We start from the raw sequence: 9,282 nt of genomic DNA, 5'->3' as shown, positions 1-9,282 counted from the left end.
ATTACATTATTAATTTAATTTTGTTAAACATTACACAGTGTAAGTGACATTATGTAAGCCTACACGTATAACTTTAAACAAAGACCTATTGTTGAAGTATGTATTTTCATTTAAACCTCCGATGATCCATTGTATTAATCAGTAGTTTATGGAGATAGAATTGTTTCTAATTCAGAGACAAATGGAAAGAGATTCACAAATATATGTTAGGAGTTTCACAAAAATAGTGAATTCACAAATAAATGAGATTTGCAAATCAAAAAAAATATTTTTGAATATATGTTTTTTAACTCACAAACACAACTCTGTCCAGCATTCATTTGTGAATCATGCGCATTTATTTGTGGATCGCTTGCTGTGCATTTGTGGATGGCAGCTCACATTTATGAATTCTGAAACATTTCTTGCAGAAAGCTACAAGCAATCCACAAATAGGTGGACTCCACCCATCGTCTACTTAAGCCAGTCAGATAACAGTCACATTATTCAGACCAATCGTAGCACGTTCTATCTTCAACCAATCATGCTCCGTTTTACTATCAGGGCGGGACCAGAGCCACAGCACTCTCATGAGTCTGGAATCAAGCACATACAGATAAACTCCAAAGCCGCAAACTTTTAAAGAAACGGATGCCATCAGAGGAATACTGTGACTTAAGGTTTGTATCATTTTCTCTCAGTTATAAACATGTGTAGTGTCTTGTTAAATGTCGACAGCTGAAAATTGCCCATTTGTAGAGTGTCCTGATCATTAGCTTTATAGCTAACCTGGCTGACTGTATGAGTCTGCTATTTTAATTCTAACCAAGTTTCTTGACTGAAAAGTGTGGTCAAAACCTTTACTCTTAATTTTACATGGCAGATCCAAATAGACACACTACTAGACACTACAAAAGATCAGAAGTACAGATAGTGCCTTTATAAAACATGAATATTAGATGATCTTAGGAACACAAACCATATATGAATACCCTATATTACACAGTGTACAAGATCTGCTATGGCAATAATTTGGTTTCACATATTAATATATATATATATATATATATATATATACATATTAATTGAAGTAATATTTCAAAGGATTTATATTTTTAGCACTTGGTGTTATGGCAGACCAGTCCAATGTTACTCACAAGAAATAATTATGTTAATCCTGTGTAACGCTGCTGGCAATGACTATGACAAAGACATGAAGATGAAGAACCCAAGTGCAGTTTATTAAATATAACCAATAAACCCTAACTACAAACGTGAAACATAAACATGAACTTGGACTATGACTTGACTTGACTATGGCATTCCAAACACATTCATCAAATTCAATACTTGACCACCAGACAATGAAAACTTGAGGGCTTAAATACAAGGCATGGGAGAACATAAACCAAAGAACAAACAGAATTGATAAGATAATTAAACAATAAACCAGCGAAAACATGACACATGAACATGGAGGGAAAACAAGACATCACATGACTAGGGAAACAGGAACACATGACATGAACCAGGAACTAGAATTTCAAAATAAAAGACATGAATCAACACAATACACATGACATCCTGTAAAATAATGCGTGTTTCACTTATGTACTTAGAAAGTATATGGGCTGTAAGATACAGGAGGACAATAATAATAATAATAATAATAAGAGTTGCGAGGATACTGGAGAACTGGTGCTCTCTGCTCCACATCACAAAAAGACGGAAACAGTTGTGGGACTTTTGTGCTACTGGTGGTAAGACATCACAAAGCTCCATGGCCCAATCTTGTTTGTGTAACATGTTCTTTTCTATACAGTAGTGGACTTGTTTTTAATGTGTAACTGTTATTTCTTCCAATCATTTGTGCATGTCCTGTATTGGAGATGGAACCACTGAGTTTTGGAGCAGGTGAGTCGAGTGCTCAAAGTTGATGAGCAGTACACAGGGGAAACATCTGAAAAAGATGGCAATAACCAATGAGTCAATCACTGTCAGAACATGAAGCTGTATTTTATGAAGGGACCCCATAATAGAAACTCCTAAAACATGCACAGAAAAGTGCTCAAATGCAAAATTCTAATAAATATTACCTTACAACTGCTTTTATTAAATACATTAACATAATGTGAAACCAAATTATTGCCATAGCAGATCTTGTAAACTGTGTAAAATATGGTATTAATTTATGGTTTGTGCTCCTAAGATCATCTAATATTATTCATGTTTTATAAAGGCACTATCTGTACTACTGATCTTTTGTAGTGTCTAGTAGTGTGTCTGTTTGGATCTGCCATGTAACATTAAGAGAAAAGGTTTTGATGACACATTTCAGACAAAAAACTTGAGAAACGGACTCATACAGTCAGCCAGGTTAGCTATAAAGCTAATGATCAGGACACTCTACAAATGGGCAATTTTCAGCTGTCGACATTTGACAAGACACTATACGTTTATAACTGCGAGAAAATGATACAAACCTTAAGTCACAGTATTCCTCTGATGGCGTCCGTTTCTTTAAAAGTTTGCGGCCTTGGAGCTTATCTGTATGTGCTTGATTCCATGCTCATGAGAGTGCTGTGGCTCTGGTCCCGCCCTGATAGTAAAACGAAGCGTGATTAGTTGAAGATAGAACATGCTACGATTGGTCAGAGTAATGTGACCGTTATCTGATTGGCTTGAGTAGATGATGGGTGGAGTCTATCTATTTGTGGATTGCCTGCAGATCTCACGCAAGAAATGTTTCAGAATTCCACATGTGCACAGCAAGCGATCCACAAATAAATGCACGCGATTCACAAATGAATGCTGGACAGAGTTGTGTTTGTTAGTTAAAAAACATATTTGTAAATAATGTTTTTCTTTGCAAATCTCATTTTATTTATTTGTGAATTCACTTTATTTTTGTGAAACTCTTAACATATATTTGTAAATCTCATTCTTTTTATTTGTGAATCAGCTTTCTATTTGTGAATTTATTTCCATATCTCTGAATTAGAAACAATTCTATCTCCATAGTAGTTTACCCCGCAGATATTTGTCTTCATATTTGTGTTGTAGCCGAATGCTCTTGACTGTTAACAGATTAACAGCGTCTATTATCAGCTAATGTAAGTGCTTCCCTCTATTGGGCATTTGGTGTAAGTGCATGAATATGTAAGTGTATGGTTGGAGATGATAAATCAGTTGTTTGTCTTACATATACACCTCCCATTCGAAGTAAACATGTCAATGACATAAGTCAAATTGTGCATTTAGACATTTTATATGTTTAAATGCGTTCAACAGACATCACAGTAATTGACTCTCTCTGTTTAAAGGTCAGGTCCTGAAAACAGAAATGAGAGACTGAGAATCCCTTGAGATAATATACTGGACTATAGAGTACAATGATGATGAAACAAAAGAGCACTCATAAATTTATTTATTTTACATATTTTTCTCATGGTGAAAGAACTGACTTGAGATTTAGAGCCTGATTTTTGCTCTCAATCATCAGGGAGCTCGCTAGAAGTGCCAAACTGTAGTAGCATGGTTAGACAGTGTGCAGAAACTCTTGGAAAAAAAGTTTTATTCAGACAAACAAATCAGTCAACTCTAAACCAAATGTAATATTATATTAATACAAAATATACAAGAATAGATGACAAAAAGATTGTTAAACTCAAAATATTTACTTCTCTTGTTAGTGGGTAAGTGTAGTTTAACTCCACAGCAGAACTCCCTTTGAAATTTGTCAGTGTCATAAACGAGACATATGCAAAAGCTGTGTTTATATCCAGGAGGTATGAAAGGCAATCAGCTGCCTCCTGCCAAAATCTGCTCTCACCTCACAGTAGGGTTTAGGCCTGTATCTCAAGACGTACAACAGCAAACCAAGTCCCATCTCTGCCAAATCCATGATCCATGACACCCAAGCCAGTTATCATCTATCCCAGTTACATTTCAACAGAGATGCATGCTTCCAGTTTTAAAAGAAACTGATTCAGCAATTTGTGCCTGAAAAGAGTGGCAGCCTTAAAGTACCAGTTATCAGCACATAATGTTTTAGAATATGTCTAAATAAATTGTTCTTCTGTCATTCACACTGATTATGCAGTACATTTCTTGGACCCAAAGTTTGGGAAGCAGTTTACCAGACAACATTCCTTCACTCCCACCCACAGGAGTTGAGGAGGCCATGTGTTTGATAAAATTGTCAGATATGGATGTTAAACAACTGGATTCGGGAAAAGGGTAATTTGGCTTTATAAAAAATAAAAAGGATTGCGTAAGCAGACCTCTGTTGGCATACTTTCACACTGAACTCAAGTACTGTGTTAGTTTAAAATAAACACCTAAAAAACTCCCATATTCATACAGCAAAACTGTCAGATTGTACAGTGATAGCACCATCTTCAGCATCTACACTGTAAAATGTGGTAACGTGTAATTGTTACCTTAAGGATTTAGTTCTACTTAATGTAACCCTTACAAATTAATTTTATTGTAACCCTATGTAATCAGACTGATTTAGTCATGTTTAGTCACAAATATGTTGGCTGCGAGGAAAAAGTGATGTCACTGAAACCATCCAATACTCTACCAGTTAAACTACAATTGAGCTACTCTCTGCCACTTGAGCTACAGTTGAGCTACAGTCTTCCAGTTAAGCTACCGTTAAGCCATGCTCTATCAGTTGAGCTAAAGTTGAGCTACACTCTACCAGTTGAGCTACAGTTGAGCTACACTCTACCAGTTGAGCTACAGTTGAGCTACACTCTACCAGTTGAGTTACTGTTGAGCTAAGCTCTACCAGTTGAGCTACATTTGAGCTACACTCTACCAGTTGAGCTACAGTTGTGCTACACTCTACCAGTTGAGCTACAGTTGAGCTACACTCTACCAGTTGAGCTACACTCTACCAGTTGAGCTACAGTTGAGCTACACTCAACCAGTTGAGCTACAGTTGTGCTACACTCAACCAGTTGAGCTACAGTTGTGCTACACTCAACCAGTTGAGCTACAGTTGAGCTACACTCTACCAGTTGAGCTACAGTTGTGCTACACTCAACCAGTTGAGCTACAGTTGAGCTACACTCTACCAGTTGAGCTACAGTTGAGCTACACTCTACCAGTTGAGCTACACTCTACCAGTTGAGCTACAGTTGAACTACACTCTACCAGTTGAGCTACAGTTGAGCTACACTCTACCAGTTGAGCTACACTCTACCAGTTGAGCTACAGTTGAGCTACACTCTACCAGTTGAGCTACAGTTGAGCTACAGTTGTGCTACACTCAACCAGTTGAGCTACAGTTGAGCTACACTCTACCAGTTGAGCTACAGTTGAGCTACAGTTGTGCTACACTCAACCAGTTGAGCTACAGTTGAGCTACACTCTACCAGTTGAGCTACAGTTGTGCTACACTCTACCAGTTGAACTAGAGTTGAGCTAAGCTCTACCAGTTGAGCTACAGTTGAGCTATACTCTACTAGTTGAGTTACAGTTGAGCTAAGCTCTACCAGTTGAGTTACAGTTGAGCTACAATTGAGCTACACTCTACCAGTTGAGCTACAGTTTAGCTACAGTTGAGCTACACTCTACCAGTTGAGCTACAGTTGAACTAGGCTATACCAGTTGAGCTACAGTTGAGCTACACTCTACCAGTTGAGCTACAGTTGAACTAGGCTATACCAGTTGAGCTACAGTTGAGCTACATTATACCAGTTGTGCTACAGTTGAGCTACGCTCTACCAGTTGAGCTAGACTTTACCAGTTGAGCTACAGTTGAGCTACAGTCTACCAGTTGTGCTAAAGTTGAGTTACACTCTACTAGTTGAGCTACATTTTAGCTACACTCTTCCAGTTAAGCTAGGATCTACCAGCTGACTCTTAGCTGATCTGCACCCAGTAGCAGTTTTAACCACCACACAAACCACGCAATTAGGAAAGCTCTGCAAAAATCGCTTGTGGGGTGATATGTTGTTCTGGGTACACGCGCGAATACGCCGTTGTCATCGGTCTCAGAGTAGTTCATGAAGCCGCCGGGTTCAGGTCAGTAGGACTTTGGGTTCGGGTTTGCAATTTATGAAAAATATATACAGGCTATCCGAACTTGTTTCACCCACGTGCGCTCACTCACACAGATACGCGCAAACGGATGAGGGGCCGTTCACACTGAATGTGTTTTTGCTTACGTCTACTCTGTTTTTCCATTGTTTTTCTAAGTAAACACGCGCTGGACGAACGTCATTGACTGCTGTACCGCATCTCGCTGTTTCTTCAGTGTCTCACGCAGGACCAGCACATTTTTAGACACTGTATCAAGTTAAAAATAACTTCAGGTTTCAAAAACGCATGTCGAGACACCTGCGTTCTATTTCATTTGTTGCGCTGCGTCTAGACTGTTTTTAGCGCAGGTGTCACAAAGATTTAACATTCAGGCTGCAAAGAGGTGGCTGTTACAATTTTTTACATTATTCCAGATTATTCTGCACCAAGCAAAGTTTCAGCGCTTGATAAACGGCAATGTTTTTTGTTTTGTTTTGTTTAGATTTTTCTTATGCTCTAGTGTGCTGAGGGGCCGCCGTGGCTTGTATGTTTACTGTTACAATACTGTAAGGAATGTTGCCTACAATGCTTAGCCTACATAAAATACGGCCTTTTGCAACATGATGAACAATACACTGCAGCAGAATATAAGCTCCAGGTGAAAGTAAATAAGACAGAATTATATTACTATTGTAATCAACAAATCCTCAATGTAATAATAATAATACTGTATCATATTATAATGACAAAATGGACAACAATAAATAATTGTTGGGTTATAATATTAATATATACTGTAACAACTTAATTTCAAAATGTTGAAGTAGTAGGTTTTGCACACCTGTTCACACACACACACACACACACACACACACACACACACACACACAAATGTGTTTTGTAAACATATATGTATGTAAATATTGCTTTTTTTATCACTGTATTTTGGAAAAACTGGAAAACATGCATTAATTATCTTTAACTAGATTTTTATTTCATTAAACATTTTGAATGTACTTGGCTACAATGGCTGATAGGAAGAATTTAAAATGATGATTTAAAATATATTTTGTCATTTTTTTAGCAAAATTTTTGGAAATGGGGCCCCGGGTTGGTCGGTTGCTTGGTGCCTCAGAAATCGTAAACCCGCCCCTGGCTGTGCTCTACCAGTTGTGCTACAGTTGAGCTAAAGTTGAGCTACGTTCTACTAGCTGACCTATAGTTGAGCTATGCTCTACCAGTTGTGCTACAGTTAAGTTATGCTCTACCAGTTGAGCTTCGGTTGAGCTATGATCTACCATTTATGCTACAGATGAGCTACGCTCTACTAGGAGCTTAGATTACAGGGGGGATGGGGTGGAGGTAACCCCCCTAATAATAAAATCAAGCATGTACAACAACCACCCACCCCTCCCAATATTTATACCATTGTGGCATGGTGGGGCGTGGTCATGTGTCAGTCTGTGGGAGAGGGAGAGTGGTAAGGCTCGTCACCTGGGATGTGAGTACTCAGGTGAGAACACCTGTCTCTAATTATAGTGATGGCGAAAGGAGACCTGAAAAGGCACGCCAGAGCGTCAGTGTGGGTGAGAGAGTAGCCGAAGGAAGTGGTGTGTATGTGTCTGGCAGCACCATATCAAAAAGACTGCATTTATATTTGAGTCGGCTACTAAGAGCCTATTTTTGTTTATTTGTGTGTGTGTGTAATAAAAACGCACCTCAGCTATTCACTCTCTCCTGACTCCTCCATTGCCCACGAACTTAGAGTTATCACAGCCCAGGTGATAAGCCTTACCGCTCTCCCTCTCCTGCAGACCGACACATGACACACCCCATGCCACAATCATGATCAATGGAAACATATAAATTCTTCACACTGTAACCCCCACAAAGTTCAAGCCAAAACTATGCCCTTGGTTGGCACCCCATATGGCAAGAATTCACAGTTGGCATGTGTGAGAACTTTGCACCAAACCCCTTGTGGAAGTTTGTTTACTGCAAAGCTGATCTTACCTCAGATGCTTTCCTGTGAAAGCATCATATTATTTACGACTTTTAATGCACTTTTTCCCCAAGACTGGAGGCAAAAGAGCAAAGCCTTTTCATTCAATGAAGCTGGGAAATATGCAGCAGCAAAGCCAACAGCTGCTTCCAATAACCATTCCATAGAGTCTAGCAGTCAGTGTCATCCAAGAGCACAAAAAAGAACTATTTGCTTTACCTGGATAAACCATCACTAAGGTTTTGCATGAGCTGGGATGAGTTGACTTTACCTGGGGGTTACACGCACAGGGTTTTTGCTCTTTTGGATTTTCTTTCTAGAGAGTGCTTCTTTGCAGATGGCTTACATAATTAAGGCTTGAGCCACCCCAAAGGAAGTCAGAACAAAAGGTTGAGAAGGTCTTCAAAAGTAACTAAACAGTTTTAAAGGAATGCTCTGGGTTCAATGCATGTTAAGCTCTATCAACAACATCTGTGGCATGCTATCAATTACTACAGAAAAAATTTAGATTTGTCTCTCAGTTCGTAAAAACACATAAATGTACGTACAATAAAACTCTATGGGCAAAGCCATTCCAGAGGGTTTTAAGGTATGTGAAGCTTGTATTATTGTTAAAGTTTTATATATATTAATCATTCCTACAAAAACTTGTTACGTGAGCTGACGAAAGTTGCTCAAACGTTTTACCAATGGGACTACCGTTCTAGGCGGTGAACTTCTGGTTATGCATAACTGATGTAATTCCTGTGAGTGGAGTTTGCTCCATGTAAATAGTACTTTGTGGATTGTATGTCATGTCCCTTTCTAGTGTCCTTGTGCTTATTGCACAGACAAGGTTAGTAAACAACTCTATCCCACTAGTCTTGTGGCTATACTTTTAAAACAGTGTTTATTGTAGTGTTTATTCTGGTGCAATGCCCCATAGACTTCCATTGAAGTTCATTACTGTACACATTTTTCTGTTGTTTGATTGTGCATATTACATAAATAGTTTAAACAAATGTGTTTTCAAATGTTTCAGTAAAGTTAGATTCAAAGTATGTCTATTCCTCAAATTTGAGTTCCACTGCGTTAATGCATTGACCAAACATAAGGAGCCTACTGTCATAATTTAGCACATTGTTATAGATTTACAAATCACAAGTAGGCAATATAAATTTTTTTTTTTTTAAAGTGTTCTGTTTTTGAATAGTAGAGATTTTATGCCACGTTTTGCTACCACAATTAATTAGTTCCATACGTGAATGGAGTCACTCTTTGTTTTT

At 38.3% G+C, this 9,282-nt stretch overlaps 1 long non-coding RNA gene across 1 annotated transcript; it reads right to left on the bottom strand.

Annotated features, from left to right (window-relative positions):
* Nucleotides 1-1,199: 1,199 nt before the first annotated feature.
* On the bottom strand, nt 1,200-4,066 carry LOC127432721 (uncharacterized). The gene is made up of 3 exons (XR_007895785.1): nt 3,812-4,066; nt 2,463-2,578; nt 1,200-1,939 (listed from the first exon to the last, which is right to left on the bottom strand). It is a non-coding gene; the product is annotated as an uncharacterized LOC127432721 (long non-coding RNA).
* Nucleotides 4,067-9,282: the final 5,216 nt, after the last annotated feature.

This window comes from Myxocyprinus asiaticus, chromosome 42 (genome assembly GCF_019703515.2).
Source record: "Myxocyprinus asiaticus isolate MX2 ecotype Aquarium Trade chromosome 42, UBuf_Myxa_2, whole genome shotgun sequence".
NCBI lineage: Eukaryota > Metazoa > Chordata > Actinopteri > Cypriniformes > Catostomidae > Myxocyprinus > Myxocyprinus asiaticus.
The sequence above is the reverse complement of the archived record's forward strand: the minus strand, read 5'-3'. Positions and strand labels throughout refer to the sequence as shown.